This window comes from Heteronotia binoei, chromosome 14, assembly GCF_032191835.1.
Source record: "Heteronotia binoei isolate CCM8104 ecotype False Entrance Well chromosome 14, APGP_CSIRO_Hbin_v1, whole genome shotgun sequence".
Lineage (NCBI taxonomy): Eukaryota > Metazoa > Chordata > Lepidosauria > Squamata > Gekkonidae > Heteronotia > Heteronotia binoei.
The window spans coordinates 1,802,559-1,823,675 of NC_083236.1; the positions used below are offsets into that span (position 1 = coordinate 1,802,559).

The 21,117-nt window shown below is 46.3% G+C and overlaps 1 protein-coding gene across 1 annotated transcript in view; it reads left to right on the plus strand.

Moving 5' to 3' along the window:
* The window catches only part of GABBR2 (gamma-aminobutyric acid type B receptor subunit 2), an 824,150-nt gene that overhangs the window by 241,648 nt on the left and 561,385 nt on the right, over nt 1-21,117 (plus strand). The window lies entirely within an intron of this gene.

A 21,117-nucleotide genomic window follows, 5' to 3' on the forward strand; every position in this document is an offset into this window, starting at 1 on the left:
TCCTGGTAAAAACCCTGTTTGGTCGGGGTGTATAACATCCTTTATAATCAGTTTCATTCTGTTTGCGAGGATTGTGGCGTATATTTTATAATCTATGTTTAATAAAGATATAGGGCGGTAGTTCGAAATTTCCTCAGCCTCTTTACCTGGCTTTGGGATGAGGACCACATTACTGTAACGCCATGAATCAGGAATAAGAGCGTTATTCCAGACCTCCTCTAATAAGTCCTTAAATACATCTATCAACATTTCCTTAAAAGTTATATAGTATTCTGGCAGTATACCATCGGGGCCCGCTGCCTTATTACTTTTAATTTTACCCCAGGCATCTACAACCTCAGCCATAGTTATTGGACCCGACAGTGACTCACTCTGTTCAACTGTTAAATTTATCCTATTTTTGTTCCGTATATATTCCCTTTGTTCTTCTTCATTTCTCACCTCTTTACTATATAATTTTTTAAAAAACTCTTGGGCTATGTCTTTCATTTCCTGTAACTTAGAGGTGTTCCGACCATTTTTATCTTGTAATGTTTTAATCACTCTCTTCTCTCTTTCCTTCCTTACCCTATAAGCTAACCACTGGCCCGGTTTATTGGCATTATCGAAAAAATATGCTTTGGAATATGCTATCTTTGCCTCCATCTGTTCTAAATATAGTAATTGTACCTTGTGCTGTAAGTTTCTTATCTCCGATCTAAGCTCCTGCAAGGAAGGATTTGCCTTTAATATTGTTTCTTTAGTCTTAATTAAATCTGTCCATTTTAATACGTTACACTTTTCCTGACGCCTTTTTTTTGCAGTATAACTGATAACCAGCCCTCTGAAATAAGCTTTGCTAGCTTCCCAAGTAGTTAACATCGAGATGTCCTTCTGTGTATTTAATTTAAAAAAAAACTTCAATTCTTCCCCTATATACCGAATGAAATTCTTGTCCTTCAACAAGTTTGGGCTCATTCTCCAACCTGTACGCCTTCTCGGCCCATTCAACGTTAACGTAATAGGGGAATGATCAGCTATTGTTGAGGGGAGAATCTCAGTTTCTAATACCAATTTCATTAACCCAATAGAAATCCAAATTGAATCAATCCTAGACCAGGATCCTGGACCACATGTATCATGTCCAGGAGGCTGGTGCTGAGTTTTTGTTTTCCCACCCCAAACCCAATTCGGTGGTGGTTTCTTCGTCCTCAAAGGCTCAAAAGACCCACTCTTCCCCACCTGATAAGAAGGGCAAGAAGATAGACAATGCTGGCAGACAGTTTTACACAGTGGGAACTTTGGAGTAAAAATCTCCAACTATGCTGCATGTATGGCATGCTACCAGTATTCGGTTTGGGAACAGCTCACACCATTGATGTCATCTATGCTTGAGGAAAAGCGGGCTTCGTTGAAGAAGCTGCAAAGAGAGGGATTTGCTGTGGCTAAACAGCTGGCTGCGTCAAAACATATGGTGGATATCTCTGCCAAGACCCTCACTTCCGCCATCTACCTGCACCGTCACTCTTGGTTATGATCTATAACCCTTCAGCCTGATGCCAGGGCCTTTGTCGAAGACCTTCCCTTTGAGGGTGAAGGTCTTTTCAGTTCCACAACTGATAGTGTCCTACAGGAGATGGACAAAAGTATTAAGACCTCGAGGAACCTTGGCGTTCCTGTGTCTACTTGGGCTGGCAAGCCTAAGCAGTGGCACAAATCTTGGCCCAAGAGGCCTTATCAGAAATTTTCCCCTGACCAATCCTGGAGACCTCGCTCTTCACAGATGGAGAGTAGATCTCCTTATAGGGGAAATAACAAGTCCCGATTTGGTTTGGCTTCTGCAGCCCCCCAAAAATCCAAGGGCTCCCGCCCTCAGAAGCAGGGCCTTTGACTTTTCTGCCACACACATCACCACCCCTTCTTCTCACATCCGCCTCCATCATCATCTACTGGCTTGGGAGTCCATCTCCACAGACAGATGGGTCCTCTCCATCTTCTCAGAAGGTTACAAGATAGACTTTGTTCAGGTTCCGACTCAGTCGGTAATTGTCACCACACCTCCTCCCCCCCCCCCCTGCTCTGCTAGAGGAGGTGAGCAACCTCTTGCAGAAACAAACCATTGAACCGGTTCTTGTAGCGGCCAGTATGGGGGGGTTCTATTCTCATTATTTCCTGGTTTCCAAACGGGATGGGGGATTGAGACCAATTATGGACCTTCGAAATCTGAACAAGTTTATCGTGTACCAGAAATTCTGTATGTCTACGCTGCAAACAGTCCTTCCCCTTATCAACCAGGGGGACTGGATGGCAACTTTGGATCTGAAGGATGCCTACTTCCATGTCAGCATCTAGCCATCTTACAGGCATTTCCTCAGGTTTGCAATAGGCTCCAACCACTTTCAGTTCAAAGCCCCTCCATTTGGCCTGTGTACTGCACCGCGGGTGTTTACCAAGATGATGAGTGTTGTAGCTGCATATCTCCGGCTTCAAGGCATAATCGTTTTTCTGTATATAGACGACTGGCTCCTTGTGGTGAATTCAGAAGAGTGTCTGTCCGGCCATATTGCAACCACTCTTCGTCTTCTTCATACCTTAGGTCTGCAGGTCAACACGAAAAAGTCCCATCTGATACCATCATGGACAGTTCAGTTTATCGGGGCTCTGCTGGACACAAACCTTCATCGTGCTTTTCTGCCTCAGCAGAGAGCGATGGACATTATCACTCTCATTCATCTTTTTCAAAGCCGGAAATGGGGCACAGCACAACAGCTGCAGCGGATGCTGGGGCTGATGGCGGCAACTACCAGTGTGCTGCTGTTCGCGAAACTACACATGTGAGGGCTTCAACTTTGGTTCCTCAGAAAGTTTCGGCCTTTATGGGACACACCTTGAAAGAGGTTCACGATTCCACCCTCGCTCCTTCGGTCCCTGGAATGGTGGACATCCAGAGACAACATCTTTCAGGGAGCTCCCTTCCATCTGCCTGTAACGACAGTTACAATCATCACAGATGCATCCTTATGGGGCTGGGGTGCTAAAAGGCACAAACTGGTATAAGAAAAGGCCTGCATGGTTAACAAACAAAGTAATGGAAGCTGTAAAAGGTAAGAAGGACTCCTTTAAGCGGTGGAAAACCAGTCCAAGTGAGATTAATAAAAGGGAACACAGACTGTGGCAAATCAAATGCAAGACTGTGATCAGGCAGTCAAAAAGGGACTATGAGGAGCATATTGCAAAAAACATAAAGACCAACAATAAAACTTTCTTCAAATATATTAGAAGCAGGAAACCAACCAGGGAGGCAGTGGGGCCCTTGGATGACCAAGGGGTAAAAGGATTACTGAAGGAGGACAGGGAAATGGCTGAGAAGCTGAATGCATTTTTTGCCTCCACTGTGGAAGATTAGAGGTGTTTGCCTGCTCCAGAACCACTAATTTTGGAAGGGGTGTTTAAAGACCTGAGTCAGATTGAGGTGATGAAAGAGGAGGTCCTACAACTGATAGACAAATTAAAAACTAATAAGTCACCAGGTCCGGATGGCATACATCCAAGAGTTCTGAAAGAACTCAGAATTGAACTTACAGATCTTCTGACAAAAATCTGTAATCTTTCATTGAAATTTTCCTCTGTTCCTGAGGACTGGAAGGTAGCAAATGTCACCCCTATCTTTAAAAAGGGTTCCAGAGGAGATCCGGGAAATTACAGGCCAGTCAGTCTGACATCAATACCGGGAAAGTTGGTAGAAACCATTATCAAGGACAGAATGAGTAGGCACATTGATGAACATGGGTTATTGAGGAAGACTCAGCATGGGTTCTGTAGGGAAAGATCTTGCCTTACTAACCTGTTACATTTCTTTGAGGGGGTGAACAAACATGTGGACAAAGGAGACCCAATAGATGTTGTTTACCTTGACTTCCAGAAAGCTTTTGCTAAAGTTCCTCATCAAAGGCTCCTTAGAAAGCTTGAGAGTCATGGAGTAAAAGGACATGTCGTCTTGTGGAAAAAAAACTGGCTAATTAAGATTGAGTATAAATGGGCAGTCTTCGCAGTGGAGGACGGTAAGCAGTGGGGTGCTGCAGGGCTCGGTACTGGGTCCCATGCTCTTTAACTTGTTCATAAATGATTTATTTATTTATTTATTTGAGATTTATATCCCGCCCTTCCCACTAGGTGGCTCAGGGCGGCTTACAACATGTAAAACTAACAGAAAATATAAAATTAAGCATTAAAATTAACATTTCATAATTTATAGTTAAAAAATCTAAACAATTATTATTTAGATATCTAGAGTTGGGAGTGAGCAGTGAAGTTATTTAGATATTTAGAGTTGGGAGTGAGCAGTGAAGTGGCCAAGTTTGCAGATGACACTAAATTGTTCAGGGTGGTGAGAACCAGAGAGGATTGTGAGGGACTCCAAAGGGATCTGTTGAGGCTGGGTGAGTGGGTGTCAATGTGGCAGATGAGGTTCAATGTGGCCAAATGCAAAGTAATGCACATTGGGGCCAAGAATCCCAGCTACAAATACAAGTTGATGGGGTGTGAACTGGCAGACTGACGAAGAGAGAGATCTTGGGGTCGTGGTAGATAAGTCACTGAAAATACCAAGACAGTGTGCGATTGCAATAAAAAAGGCCAACGCCGTGCTGGGAATTATTAGGAGGGGTATTGATAACAAATCAGCCAGTATCATAATGCCCCTGTATAAATCGATGGTGCGGTCTCATTTGGAGTACTGTGTACAGTTCTGGTCCCTGCACCTCAAAAAGGATATTATAGCATTGGAGAAAGTCCAGAAAAGGGCAACTGGAATGATTAAAGGGTTGGAACACTTTCCCTATGAAGAAAGGTTGAAACGCTTGGGGCGCTCTTTAGCTTGGAGAAACGTCGCCTGCGGGGTGACATGATAGAGGTTTATAAGATAATGCATGGGATGGAGAAAGTAGAGAAAGAAGTACTTTTCTCCCTTTCTCACAATACAAGAACTCGTGGGCATTCGATGAAATTGCTGAGCAGTCGGGTTAAAACGGATAAAAGGAAGTACTTCTTCACCCAAAGAGTGGTTAACATGTGGAATTCACTGCCATGGGAGGTGGTGGCGGCTACAAACATAGCCAGCTTCAAGAGGGGATTGGATAAAAATATGGAGCAGAGGTCCATCAGTGGTTATTAGCCACAGTGTGTGTGTGTGTGTGTGTGTATATATATATATATATATATATATATATATATATATATATATATATATATATAAATAAATAAATAAATTTTTTGGCCACTGTGTGACACAGAGTGTTGGACTGGATGGGCCATTGGCCTGATCCAACATGGTTTCTCTTATGTTCTTATATTCATGGATACTCTGTGTGTGGGGGGTCCGTGGCCTCCACAGCTGACTCGTTGCCATATAAACTACCTCGAACTGTTGGCAATTCATTTTGCCCTTCGGTCCTTCCGTCCCTTGGTGGCAGGAAAGGATGTGGCCGTGTTGACAGACAATACTACAGCCCTTTGTTATGTCAACAGCCAGGGCGGGACAGTCTCCCGACAACTCTGTGCGTTAGCATTAGAACTGTGGCTAGAGTGTCTGGAGCAAGGCATCTATGTGAAGGCTGCACACCTTCCTGGAGTACTCAATCTCCAGGCAGATTTGTTGAGCAGAGGAGCAGCAGCTCCACACGAATGGGAGATGCAGTGGTGCTTCCTTTAACCTGTGTTCCAGTTCTGGGGGTATCCTCAGGTGGATGTTTTCACCACAGCCCTGAATCGGAAGTGTCCCGTGTTCTGCACCAGGGGAGGAATGGAACCAGTGTCCTTGGGAGATGGTCTAATGTTCCAGTGGACGGGTTGGTTCCTGTATCTGTTTTTTCCTCTTCCGCTGCTGACAAAAGTTGTCAACAAGATAGCGAGAGCGAAACCGAGGTGCATACTAATCATGCTGTGGTGGCCTCGGCAAAACTGGTTTCCAATTTTGCTCCAGTTAGTGAGGGGAGCTTTTCATCATTTCCCGGCGGAACCAGACCTTCTTTCGGCCCAGGAAGGGCAAGTGTTTCACCACAATGTCCCTCATTTGAAGTTGACGGCATGGTTCATCGACCCTGCGGATTTTCGAGCAGGGTCAAGCAAGTCTTTCTGAACAGTAGAAAGTTGTCTACCCATATTTCCTATGACAGGAAATGGAGGAAATTTCTTTGTTTTTTGGCTGATTCTGCAGTCTCACCCCAACAGGTGGGTCTACCGGCAATTTTTAACTTTCTGTTGTCTTTGGTGGATGCTGGACTTTCTTTTTCTTCTGTTAAAGTTTATTTATCAGCAATATCAGCTCACCATGAGCCTGTTGAGGGGCATTCGGTGTTTGCTCATCCTCATTCGAAGCAATTCCTGAAAGGATTGGTCAGATTGCATCCTCCATCTAGATCACCTCCACAGTTGTTGGATTTGCCATTAGTATTGGACAGGTTGACTCGGCGTCCCTTTGAACCAATGGCAACCTGTTCTCTGCAGCTCCTATCCTGGAAGACTGCATTTTTGGTGGCAATCACATCGGCACACCATGTAGGGGAGCTCATGGCTATGCGTTGTGACCACCAGTATTTAGTGTTTAATGAGTCCGGAGTTTCGTTGGCTCCTGATGTTTCGTTTCTCCCTAAGATGGTTTCCCAGTTTCACCTTAAGTTGGACGTTTGGTTGCCTACGTTTTACCCCACGCCTTCCTCGGACAAGTAATGTTGGTGGCATGCTTTGGATGTCAAGCATGCGTTACTTTTTTACCTGAGTCGCTCTAAGAATTTTCGTCAGGACCAGCATTTTTTTGTTTCCTATGCTGCTCCCCGGTTGGGTTCAAAAATTTCGTCTCAGCGGGTTTCGAAGTGGCTTACTGAAACTATTAAGCTGTGCTACTTGCTGGCAAAAAAGTCATTGCCTGGACCCATTCGTGGACATTCTACTTGAGCGATGGCGACGTCGGTGGCATTCCTGAGGGTTGTCTCCTGGACAGACGTATGTAAGGCCGCCACTTGGTCCTCTCCTCATGCTTTCCTGAAGCATTATGCTTTGGATGTGCATGCTCAGCAGAGGACTTGTCTGGGAGCTTTGGTGCTGCAAGCTGTCTCTTCTGGTTGACCGTCTTCCTGACTCCAGGTATGTCTAGCTTGCTAATCTCCCATGAGTGTGAAGCACAGAGACCACGAAGAAGATAGATAGGTTGTTTTCCTGTAACTGTAGATCTTCAAGTGGTCATTTGTGCATTCACACTACCCGCCCTCCTTTCCCACTGCTGACGGTCTCCTTGTATTAGGAGCTTCCAGCGGTCAGGAAGGAACTGGCAGGATCTTCACGCTGGCTCCAGCGAGCATGCATACTGGGACACCTGCGCATGTCCACTGGTGCCGAGTGCGAAAAATCCCAGACTTTTTAGGTACCAATTCGGGGATCGGTGCAGGCGCTCTATCCCATGAGTATGAATGCACAGATGACCAGTCGAAGATCTTCAGTTACAGGTAAGCAACTTGTCTTTTTGATTTATCTAGTTCTAAAATGTCTTCTATGCTGTCTCTTAAACATCTTCATAGTCATTTGGGCCATGGTCCAAAGGTGTAGCAGTGAGCTGCTCACCTTTAACTGACTAGTGATTACGTATATGCTGTGAGAGGGAGGCTGGACCTGATCCATCTTGCTCTTTTGTAAGTGACCTGTGTTTTCAGCTTTGACCAATCCCATCGTGGTATGGGATGAGCCGTGACTTGGGTGCAGCTCAGGTGCTGGTCGAGCCTTCCTTCAGCAGCTCTGTTTCACCAGCCTTTGTGGGTCTAGAGACTGAGGGGTCTGGAGGCAGACTGGTTACAAGAGTTGGGCAGTTCAAGAGCAGTTCAACAAACTGCTCAGGCTGATGAGTCATGCTAGAACCAATAGCTTGATAAGATCCAGTGGAATCTCACTGGCCGCTTGATGCCTGGGTATTTTTGATACTGCTGTCTGCCCAAGACCCACTTTGGTTTAGTGGTTAAGTGTGCAGACTCTTATTTGGGAGAACTGGGTTTGATCCCCCACTCCTTCACATGCAAATACTGGAATGACCTTGGGTCTGTTATAACTCTGTCAGAGCTGTTCTCTCAAGAGCAATTTCTGTCAGAGCTCTCTCAGCCCCACCTTCCTCACAGGGTGTCTGTTGTGGGGAGGGGAAGGAAAAGGAGATTGTAAGCCGCTCTGAGACTCCTTCAGGTAGTGAAGGGTAGGGTATAACTCCAATCTCCTCCTCCTCCTCTTTGTCTTCTTGTTGAACTGCAACACAGTAGAGAGCAGCCCCCTTAAACAGCTGAACCTGGCCTATAGGCTGCCCCCATGGCTCAGTTGTTTAGATTTTGTTTAGATGAACCTCACGAAACTTGTTTGGTCAAGCTGACTGAGTTTGTGGTGTTCACGAGTTGCCCACGAACCATTAAACGAATCACATTTTTGCAGTTCATGCACATCCCTATTCAAGACTCTGGCAGCTTTCAGTGGGAACCTACTAAAACATGGAGACCTGTGTACTGAAGTCTAGAAAGGAATGGGGTGATAATTTATGAAGCCTTTCCTTTGGGAGTGGTTGAACTTCCATTCTGTGAATACAACTGAGTATTTATCTAAAAATATTAATAGACAAACTTCGTGGAACAAACCCATCTCTTTTTATATAGCCTGTCCTAAATTTAAAAAAATCTTTTATACCAAGAGTGAAATTGAAAATTTGGATGATTTCAATTTACTGTTGGCTAAGAGCTCATCTGAAGCCTACAAGATTGATCCCTTTGTTTTTAGCATCTACCCCTTATCCTGATTGGTCTATTAGAATAATGGACAAACTGAGATCAATTGGATTATGCCCAGCTAATCTCTTGGAAATAGGTTTATGTAAAGCTAAATCTTTGGTACACCAACGCTTGTCTAACATTGAGGTTCAAACTTGTGAAGCACTCTTACCCAGCATGTATAGCAAGTTGAAATCTTGGTCTGGATTTGCTGCAGCCCCATATTTGTCTTACATCACATATGAAAAGCATAGATGGGCCTTTTCCAGGCCATGTTTTGATGCCCTCCCTTCTAAGGGTTTGCAAGGAAGGTTTTTCGCTGGCCTATCCACCAAAGATGCTGCATATGCTCAGAAAAGGAAGTTGAAACTGTCACTCACATTCTTACTCACATTCCTTTACATTGTGAGCTCTATTCCAGAGAGAGACATCAGTTAATATTTCCATTACTCTCTAAATTTAAACCACTGGATAATTATCTGAAATTTGCAGATGTTGTGCTACTGAAATACTTAATGGAAGATATGAAGAAGTCTGTAACTCAGGCAGTAGCAAAATATTGTTTTTTTTTATTTCAAACAATTTTTATTAGTAACATATGGCAATATATTCAATTTCTTATATCATTAATAACTACCTTTTCCCCTCTATCCCATATATTACGTTCTACCTACCCCTCCCCCCATTACTTGACCCCCGCCGGTGTACTATATTCAAAACATCATTATAAAAGGTACCCCTAATTAATAAGAACCAAAATTCATATCCTCCTCCCACATACTTAATCATTATCAAAATTTGTCCAATGTCTTTATTTTCCACTCTTTTTCTACATATCTTCTGAACTTCTTCCACTCCATCTTAAATACTTCTAAATCATAGTCTCTTAAAGTTCTTGTTAACATCCATTTCACTCCATGTCATAACTTTTACAATCCAATCCCATTTCTCTGGTATTTTTTCTTGCTTCCATAACTGCACATACAATGTCCTAGCGGCTGAGAGCAGGTACCAGATTAAAGTTCTATCTTCTTTTGGAAATTTTTCCATTTGTAATCCCAACAGAAAAGTCTCTGCAACTTTGTTAAATTCATATCCCAAGATCTTAGAAATCTCTTGCTGAATCATCTTCCAAAACATTTTAGCTCTTTCACAAGTCCACCACATATGGTAGAAAGAACCTTCATGCTTTTTACATTTCCATCACCTGTCTGGCATCTTGTTATTCATCTTTGACAACTTTTTAGGAGTCATATACCATCTGTACATCATCTTAAAACAGTTTTCTTTAATACTCTGACATGTGGAATGTTTCATAGAGTTCTTCCACAAATATTCCCAAGTTTCCATCTGTATTTATTTACATTAATTGCCCACTTAATCATTTGAGATTTCACTACTTCATCTTCTGTAGACCATTGTAGAAGTAATTTATATACTTTTGAAATTAATTTATCATTGTCTCCAAGCAGAACTTTTCTCATTTCTGTTTGCTCTTTTCTTATTCCTTCAGTTTTAATATCATTCTCCACCAAGCTCTTTATTTGTTGCATTTGAAACCAATCATACTTATTATTCAACTCTTCAGCAGCTTTCAGTTCTGTTTTACCACTTTGTATTTTTTTATAGTTGATTATATGACAACCACTTTTCTTCACCTATCTCAGCTGTTATTTTTATTACTTCAGCTGGTACTATCCATAACGGTCTTCTCTCATCTTCATATTTTTTATATTTCATCCACGTACTTAACAAATTATTTCTTATGTAATGGTGAGAGAAAAAAGTCCATCTTCTTTTTCCCATAATACAAATACGTGTGCCAGCCAAATTTATTTCCATGACCTTCCAGCACTAAAAGTTTTTTGTTTAACAGCATTATCCATTCTTTTATCCACACTAAACAAACTGCTTCATGATATAGTTTTAAATCTGGTAATTGGAATCCTCCTCTCTCTTTTGCATCTCTCAAGGATTTTCATTTTGATCCTTGGTTTCTTCTCAGCCCACACAAATTCCGAGATTTTTCTTCGTGTCAGAACTTAAGAACTTCAAACGGATCCCATACTTGGTTACAAAGTTAGGATTTTATTGAAGAGAACTAAGCACTGGAAGAGGCAAGATAACAGTGATGGCGAGAGCCAGCACCAGCACAATTTTATACACGTAAAACAAACATCTCACAAAGCCCCAATTCACACCGTTACAGGCACATCTGTCTTCTCACCATCGCTATCAGTAGAGAGGATGCCTCCCTACTTCGAAGGCCATGCTGCTCGGCTTCAAAGGGTCCCAGGGTGAGAATGTGCAGAGACATAACATAACTCATTCTACAACCCCAAATATTTTGGATACCAGTGGGGCAAGGTTAATTACTATTCAAGCATTCTGGGTCAAGCAAGGGTTACAACATGGAGTCAGTTTGGTTCAGTAACAAAGCAGTTCTAAGTCATAGTAAAAATACATTGCAGCATTGGTCACATTATAGGAGACCAGCAGTAAAGATACAAGTTCTGACATACTGCCCCCCCTAAGCACCCCCTCCCGCGGGGCCTGCCTTGGGCTTGTGCGGGTACAGTAGGTGAAACTTTTTCAGCAGTTGCGGAGCGGCTACATTCTGAGATTCGACCCACTCATCACAGCTCGGGGGGAAGTGTTTCCACCTGATCAAATAATACAGTTTCCCCCGTTTGACTCTGGAGTCCAGGATCTCCTGGACCTCATGGTGACTCTGACCCCTCACTGTCGTCGGAGGGGGCGGTGGGGCCCTGGGATGGAAGGACGTAGCACCAGGGTCTTTCCGAAGCAAGCTGCAATGAAAAACAGGATGGATCTTACTTAGAGATTTGGGCAGTTCGAGTTCCACGGTCACTTTGTTTATTACCCTTTTTATTTTAAATGGGCCCAGGAACTTCAGTGCGAGTTTGCGACAGGCCTGGGGAAGGGGGAGGTTTTTTGTGGACAGAAAAACTGTATCCCCCACCTTCAAGTCCCACTCTTGGGAGTGCTTTTTGTCAAACTGCTTTTTGTAGGCCTTTTTCGCTTCCTCCAGGTTTTCCTGAATACCCTTCCAGCCTTCACAGAGGCCCTCCCACCATTGCTGACAGGAAGTGGGCTCGGCCGGGCTGGCGGGGAGGGCGAGAGTGGGAAACGGTTTGCCCTCGTAACCATTGATAATTTGAAAAGGGGAGGTTTTGGTTGAGCTATGGAGGCTGTTGTTGTAGCCATATTCTGCAAAAGGGAGGAGGTCCACCCAGTTGGACTGTTGGAAGTTAATGAAGCAGCGGAGGTACTGTTCCAGAAGACCATTAACCCTCTCCGTCTGTCCGTCCGACTGGGGGTGGTAGGCAGAGCTTAGCCCCTGCTCGATGCCAGCCAGTTTGCAGAACTCCCGCCAGAAGTTGGCAACGAACTGCGTCCCGCGGTCACTAATGACCTTGTCCGGGAATGAGTGTAGGCGTACAATGTGGGTGAAAAAGAGCTGGGCGAGTTTTTTGGCCGTGGGTAGTTTTTTGCATGGGATGAAATGGGCTTGCTTAGAAAATGTGTCGACTACGACCAGGATGACTGTTTTGCCTTGTGAGGGTGGGAGTTCGACAATGAAATCCATGGAGACTACCGACCAAGGTCTGGTGGCCGTGGGGAGTGGAACCAGGTGGCCTGGGGGTTTACCCCCCCTTCTTTTTGCCATGAGGCAGGTGGGGCATGAAAGAACAAATTCAGAGACATCTTTCTTAATTTTTGGCCACCAGAACTGGCGGGTGAGTAAGTTGAGGGTTTTGACATAGCCAAAGTGGCCGGCCAGGCGACTTGAGTGACAGCGCTCCAAGACCTCTTTTCTGAGGGGGTCGGGCACATAGATTTTTTCATTGTGCAGCCAGAGCCCGTTTTCGGCTTTAACCAAGTTGGGTGGGCGGTCGGTTTCTTGGTTGTATTCTGAGAGGAATCTAGGCAGCAGCTCTGAATCCGGAGGGCTGGTCTGCCTGCCTGAGCGGGTAGTGACCCCCCCCGAGATGGCTGAGGGGGAAATTAATGAGTCCACTACCTCCTCCCGGAGACTGTCGTGTTGTGGCATGCGAGAGAGGGCGTCTGCTAAAAAGTTCTTTGAGCCCGGGATGTGTTTCAGCACAAAGTCAAATTTAGCAAAGAAACCTGCCCACCGGATTTGTTTTGCAGTCATTTTGCGGCGCCCGGTGAGGGCTTCAAGGTTTTTATGATCGGTCCAGATTTCAAAGGGCACTCTCGCTCCTTCGAGCCAGGAGCGCCAAGTTTTCAGGGCAAACATGACTGCAAACGCCTCCTTGTCCCAGACTGACCAATTTCTTTGTTCGTTGGAAAATTTTCTTGAGATATAGGCACATGGACGGAGCACCCCATTTCCCCCCCTCTGCATTAGTATGGCTCCCACTGCGGCGTCGGAGGCGTCGCATTGGACCACGAAGGGTTTCCGCTCGTCAGGATGAGCCAACACGGGTTCGGAGGTGAAGAGGCGTTTTAGTTCATTGAAAGCTTTTTGGCATTCAGGCGTCCACGTTAGGCGTGCGCCCGGTTTTTTCGCCTCTTCACCCTTCCCTTTGGTTTTGAGAAGTTCTGTGAGGGGGAGCATGACGGTGGCAAACCCCTTAATGAAATCGCGGTAAAAGTTAGCGAACCCGATAAAACTTTGTAACTGTTTGCGGGTTCGAGGGGGCTCCCAGTCTAGTACCGCTTGGACCTTTGCGGGGTCCATGGCCAATCCCTCCCCCGACACCCGGAAACCCAAATAGTCCAATTCGGTCTTGTGGAACTCGCATTTTGACAATTTAGCGTACAGTTTGTGTTTGCAAAGGGTGCGTAACACTTTTCGGACCAGGGGCACATGAGACTTTAGATCTTGTGAATAGCTAATGATGTCATCAAGGTACACCACCACCCCCTTAAACAGGAATTCCCGTAGCACTTCATTGATAAAGTTCATGAAAACACCAGGGGCTCCCTGCAGTCCGAAGGGCATGACTAGGTACTCAAATTGTCCCAGAGGGGTGTTGAATGCCGTCTTCCACTCATCCCCCTCTTTGATGCGAACGCGGAAGTACGCGTCTCTGAGATCAAGCTTAGTAAATACTTTGCCCTTTGCTACGGTGTTCAACAAATCCTTTATCAACGGGATCGGGTAGGCGTTGGACATGGAAATCCCGTTTATAGCACGAAAATCTGTGCAAAGCCTAAGAGACCCGTCCTTTTTCTTTCGGAAGAGGACGGGGGCGGCATGGGGGGCAGTGGCCGGCCGTATGAAGCCGCGCTTAAGGTTCTTGTCCAAAAACTTCCGGAGTTCAGCTTTTTCCGCCCAACCCATGGAGTACAGTTTCGCCTTGGGAAGCTGTTGCCCTGGGATCAGCTCGATGGCACAGTCCGTAGGGCGGTGGGGCGGTAGCTCGTCCGCTTCCTTCTCGCTAAACGCTAATCTTAGATCTTGGTATTCCTTGGGGATCGAGGTGACTTCCTCGAGAGTGAGGCAAGCCCGCATGTTCTGGGGAGGAGCGTGCGGCCCCCATTCGGGGCGCCAGTGGTGATGCTCACACCTCCAATCCGGGAACCGGACGATCTGTTCCTCCCACCTTATGTCTGGTTGGTGGCGGGCGAGCCAAGACGAGCCCATCACCACGTCAAAAGAGCAAGAGGGGGCAATTACAAAAGTTTCAATCCCCCAATGCTCCTCGGTTCCCACCGGGACTGCCTGAGTCTCTAACGCACATGGTTCCCCTCTCATGGGCCCCCCGTCCATCTGCTGGAACTGCATCGGCTGTGGTAGGGGGGAAGTGGCTAATCCCAACGCCTCAACTAGGCGGGGGGTGATCAGCTCCCTGTTACACCCGGAGTCGATCAGCGCTCGGGCGTGCATGAATCTCTTTAGGTTAGGGTTGAGGAGGGTAACGGCCATAAAAAGTAAACCCCCTGTTGCTCTCACCGTGAGGAGTGCCGGCTGTTGCTGGACCTGCTTTGCGGCACCCATTAAAGCAGGTCGCTGTCGTTTCCCGCCGACTCGGTGTCGTCCGATTCCTCGGTCGATTCTTCCACGGTAGCCAATTCGGTGGTAAGATCCTCGTCAGTCGCCAGGGAAGTGGCGACAGAGCCCCGGCTGGGCTCCTTCGAGCGGCCGCTCTTTTTCTTCTTCGGCCCCGGGGTAGTTGTCTTCGCCGTGGGTGGGGCGGCACCCACTTTCACTGGGCAGTTGGCAGCGAGATGATTTGGGTCTCCGCATTTGAAGCACTTGCGAAGCGGAGACGGGGTGGAGGTCGCCGGTGTCTTCCTCCCTTCGGATTTAGTCGGTGTGAGTTTCGCCGCCTTCTTTGCCAGCTGCTGCCGTCGCATTCCCACATGTTGGAGGTTGGTCTCCACCTCTCCGGCCAGCTGGATCCATCCGACCAACGTGTCGGGTCTCCCCTGACTGTAACAGCGGTCGAGGATTGTCGGGTTCAGACCATTGATGAACGCGGTATATTTCATGACCTCGTTCCATCCCCTTGCCGCCGCGCAGTACCCCAGGAACTCGGTGGCATACTCGCGGGTGGAGCGGTTGCCTTGCTCTATGCGCTGAAGGGCGGCGACAGCCTTCTCCTCCCGTAGGGGATCGCCATACTGGCGGAGCATCGCGTGCAGGAACCCCGCCACCGTAGCTAGTTCGGGTTTTCTTCCCATAAAAAGCCCGACGTACCACTTGCGGGCCGCGCCTCTCAGTCGGGACGCGATGTGGTACACTCGGCTGGCTTCGGTCGGGTAATCCGCACCCCAGTGGGTGAAGAACGTGTCGCACTGAATGGTGAAGTACTCCACGTCCTCCGGATTCCCATCGAAAGTAATCTTCAATTCTCTTCCTCGACCCTCGGCCCCTCCCGGGGCTCGCGGCGCCCCCGGCGGCGGCGCGGGGCCCGGTAGAGCCGGCAGGATCGGGGCGGGTGGCGCCGGGGCCCCTGGAGCGGGCAGGGCCGGCAGCGCCGGGGCAGCCGGGGCCAGCGGGGCTGGTGGTGCCGGGGCAGGTGGAGCCGGCGGCGCCGGGGCGGCCGGAGCTTGCGGCGCTGGGGCGGCCGGAGCTGGTGGGGCCGGGGCGGCCGGAGCCTGCGGCGCTGGGGCCGGCGGAGCCGGCGGGGCTACGGGCGGTTGCCCCAGCGGTAGCCCTCCTATCGGGACTCCCAGGACCGCAGTTTGCAAGGTGCGGAGCTGGTCGTAGATCGCGCCCAGGTTCTGCTGCAACTCCTCGGCCATCGTCACGCGGGATCGATGCACGTCGTCGTGTATCTCCCGGACCCAGTCGAATAAGTCGTTGCGAAGGGTCCGGATCTGGTCGTCTCCCCCTCGGGGCGCCGGACCCTCCTCTTGGTCGCCGTCTCCGGCTCCCCCTTCGCCCAGCATGCTTCGGTACCGCTGCTCCGCGGCGTCGATTGCTGCCGTGGACTTCCGCGGGCTCCAGGTTCGCGGGGCTGGGAACGCGGCGTCGACCGAGAAAGGCGCTGGGACCTTAATCTTGCGCCGGACTCCCGTCACATTAGGGTCGAGCGGCGGGTCCTCTGTTGGGGTGGTGGGCTCTCCGTCGTCTGGTACTTTTGCCGCCATCGGGCCAAGCCTCCAGTACAGATAAGCCACTAACAATGGGATCACTGTTATAATGTCAGAACTTAAGAACTTCAAACGGATCCCATACTTGGTTACAAAGTTAGGATTTTATTGAAGAGAACTAAGCACTGGAAGAGGCAAGATAACAGTGATGGCGAGAGCCAGCACCAGCACAATTTTATACACGTAAAACAAACATCTCACAAAGCCCCAATTCACACCGTTACAGGCACATCTGTCTTCTCACCATCGCTATCAGTAGAGAGGATGCCTCCCTACTTCGAAGGCCATGCTGCTCGGCTTCAAAGGGTCCCAGGGTGAGAATGTGCAGAGACATAACATAACTCATTCTACAACCCCAAATATTTTGGATACCAGTGGGGCAAGGTTAATTACTATTCAAGCATTCTGGGTCAAGCAAGGGTTACAACATGGAGTCAGTTTGGTTCAGTAACAAAGCAGTTCTAAGTCATAGTAAAAATACATTGCAGCATTGGTCACATTATAGGAGACCAGCAGTAAAGATACAAGTTCTGACACTTCGCCATTTAATCAAATTGTTTACTGTCCTTCACAATGGGAATAGTTTGAAACAAATACATTATTCTTGGTAAGATATTCATTTTAATTGCAGCTATTCTACGCAACAATGACAAATTAAGCTTGTTCCATTTTAGCATGTCTTCATCCATTTTATGCCATAACTTCTTATAATTATTTTTGAACAAATCAATATTCTTAATTGTTATCTCCACCCCCAGATATTTTACCTTGGAGGTGACTTCACAGCCCGTTAGTTTCTTTAATTCTTGTTGCTTGATTATCTGCATATTTTTACACAGAATTTTTGATTTTTCTCTATTAATACAAAGTCCCGCCAACTCCCCATATTTTTGTATTTTAGCTAACAGCAAAGGTGTAACTTGTATGGGGTTTTCATTGATAAACATTATATCATCAGCAAAAGCTCTGTATTTGTAAGTAAATCCTTTTATTCTTAATCTTTCTATATCTTTTTCTTCTTGGATCTGCATCAATAATATTTCAAGAGTCATTATAAGCATCAATGGTGAAAGCGGACAACCTTGTCTAGTACCTTTGCTAATTTTCATATCTTCTGTAAGATCTGCATTTATACATAACCTTGCACTTTGTTCAGAGTATATTGCTTTTATCATTCTTATAAAGCTTTCTCCTAGCTCCATTTTTTCCATTACTGCAAACATAAAGTCCCAGTTTAAATTGTCAAATGCTTTCTCTGCATCTGCAAAGAATAATGCTACTTCTTTCATAATATTCTACAATATTTACAACAGTTCTAATATTGTCTCTTATTTGCCTTTTGGGAAGAAACCCTGCTTGATCTTCCTTTATACAATTTATCAAATGTTGTTAAAGCCGTTCTGCCAAGATTCTTGTATATATTTTATAGTCATTATTTAATAGCAAAATTGGTAATATTGTAATATTGTAATTTCCCTTATAATTTTCTTTTTCCCTGGCCTTTTTCTCATCTCCCCTTCTTTTTTCTTTATTTCATTTTGAATGTCCAACAACTGCTTTTTTTTTACTCTCTTATCCTTGTTATTCAAAGTAATCAACATTCCTCTCATTACTGCTTTATAAGCATCCCAGACCGTCTGAAAATCTATATCCTCTTTGTCATTCATTTGGAAGAAAGCTTTAGTTTCATTTTCTCTGTATGTCACTGTTTCTTTATTCTGTAGCAAATCTTCATTCAATCTCCATCATCTCAACTTCTCAGACAATTTTGTAATCCACATTATTGGGTTATGATCAACCCCAATTGTAGGTAAAATTTCTATTTTCCTTGTTATAAAACCTAAATCTTTAGTTCCCTGCAACATGTCAATTCTAGAAAAAGTTTTGTATCTTGCTGAAAAAAAAGTATAGTCCCAAACTTCAGGGTTAAATTTTCTCCATATATCTTCCAAGTTTTCTTGTTTGACCAATTCAAAAAAAGACTTTGGCAATTTTCCTTCTTTGCTATTGTTTTTTTCCCCTCCAGACCTGTCCAATGAGTTCTTAACTGTTCCATTAAAATCTCCCATTATCAAAACTTGATCATAAGTCAGTTCATCAAGCTGTAGTATAATGTCTTTTAAAAAAGCATCCTTTGCACTGTTAGGCACATACAATCCCAATAACGTTTTTTTCCCATTTAATATTGTTTCTACTGCTACAAATCTTCCATCTTTATCTTTAAACACTAATTTGGGCTCCAAATCTTGTTTAATATAAAAAAATCACTCCCCTTTTCTTCTGTTCAGCCAATGAAAAAATTCTACTCCCAATTGTTTATTCCATAAAAATTTATAATCCTTTTGTTTAATATGCACTTCTTGTAAACAAATTACCGTATTTTTTGCTCCAAAAGACGCACTTTTCCCTCCCCAAAAAGTGGGGGGGAAAGTGTGTGCGTCTTATGGAGCGAATACTGACAGCCCCCCCCACCCCCTGCACTTCCGACGTGCTTCTCTCCCAGCTCCAATTCCCCCCCCCCACTTCCCAGCTCCGTGGCTTCTAGCGCTGCCTCAGTGCCCTCGCCCAGCCTCCGCCTCTTTGAGGGGGCGGGAAGACGAGCCGGTGGAGCAGAGACAGCATCGCTTGGTATGGAGCTAAACAACATCTAGACTCCAACGAAGTTCGCGCTGCTGCCTCTTCTTTCTACCAACGCCAAACACTCCATTCCCAAACTGAGGCTGCAGCTGTTTCCCACCCTCGACAGACGACGCAGCTCCAACTTCTCCCTCTTTCTATTTGTTTACAATCAGATGACATCACTCCTGCCCGAGCCCCCTCCCTCCGCCCTCACTCCCCTTTGTGCCGTAGACGGGAGATGGTTGAAGTGTTTGTCAACGTCGCTGCTGCCCTCCTGCATCAGCGGGAGGCAGATGAGTTGGGCAGAGCTTTTCAATTCAGTTCTCTGAACACGCTCAGTGCTTTCCCTAATTCTCTTTTTCCCTGACCCCTGGCACTCACGCTCCCCTCCGCCCCCTGCCCTCTCACTCAACCACCAGAGCTGGCTGCCCCTTGCCCCCATGCATCCTTCCCTTTACACCCGGGCCAGCATGATACGCGAGATCGCCGCAGCTGTGGGCTTCATCTCCAAGTTCCTGTGCTCCAAGGAACTGATGAATGAGTGGCAGTTGCAAACGTTCAGCCAGAGCCAGAGCCGGCAAGTGAGAGGGGGGGGGGGGGGAGACTTCAAGAAGGAAAAGGGGAAAAGTTGGATCTTCATGAACTCATATGATTTTTTACATTGAAATGAAATAAAACCACTGTAATTCTATAGATCCTGTCTTAGACTATAGGCAGGACCACAAAAATCATGCTTCCACGGATTTGTGCCGCTTCAGCAATGCAAAAACAGGGTTCCAAAGCAGGGATCCTCATGAATTCATATGATTTTATGGTGAAATGAAATCAAACCAACATCATGTTGTAGATCCTCTCTTAGACTATAGGCAGGACCACAAAAATCATGCCTCCACGAATTTGTGGCACCACAGCACTGAAAAAACATGTTTCCAAACCACAGATCCTCATGATTTTTGCTTTGGATCCCCCAAAGCTCACCATCTATTCTTATATCGTGTCCATGGGCAGAGTTTGCACCCCAGAAATCGTGGATCCACGGCTTCGTGGTAGTGCGAGGGACCAAAAACTTGGTTTTGAACCATGGATCCTCATGATTTTTGCTTTGGATCCCCCAAAGCTCACCATCTATTCTTATATCATGTCCACGGGCAGAGTTTGCACCCCAGAAATCATGGATCCATGGCTTCGTGGCAGTGCCAGGGACCAAAAACTTGGTTTTGAACCACGGATCCTTATGGATCCTCATGATTTTTGCTTTGGATCCCTCAAAGCTCACCATCTATTCTTATATCATGTCCATGGGCAGAGGTTGCACCCCAAAAATCATGGATCCACGGCTTCGTGGCAGCACCATGGACCAAAAACTTGGTTTTGAACCACGGATCCTTATGGATCCTCATGATTTTTGCTTTGGATCCCCCAAAGCTCACCATCTATTCTTATATCGTGTCCATGGGCAGAGTTTGCACCCCAGAAATCGTGGATCGAAGGCTTCGTGGCAGCACCATGGACCAAAAACTTGGTTTTGAACCACGGATCCTTATGGATCCTCATGATTTTTGCTTTGGATCCCTCAAAGCTCACCATCTATTCTTATATCATGTCCATGGGCAGAGGTTGCACCCCAGAAATCATGGATCCACGGCTTCGTGGCAGCACCATGGACCAAAAACTTGGTTTTGAACCACGGATCCTTATGGATCCTCATGATTTTTGCTTTGGATCCCCCCAAGCCCTCCATCCAGTCACATATCATGTCCATGGGCAGAGTTTGCACCACAGAAATCATGGATCCACGGCTTCGTGGCAGCGCCAAAGACCAAAAATTTGTTTTTGGACCACGGATCCTCATGGATCCACATGATTTTTGCCTTGGACACCCCCAAGATCACCATGCAGTCACATATCATATCCATGGGCAGTTTGCACCCCAGAAATTGTGGATCCATGGCTTCGTGTCAGCACTGTGGAACAAAAACTTGGTTTTGGACCACGGATGCTCATGAATCCTCATGATTTTCACTTTGGGCCACCCCAAGCTCACCATCCAATCAAGGTGGAGGGAACAGCTGAACCGCCCTGGGAGCGCCCCCCCCCCCCCAGCAGGAGGAAGAGGAGGAGGAGCCCCATGGCTTGG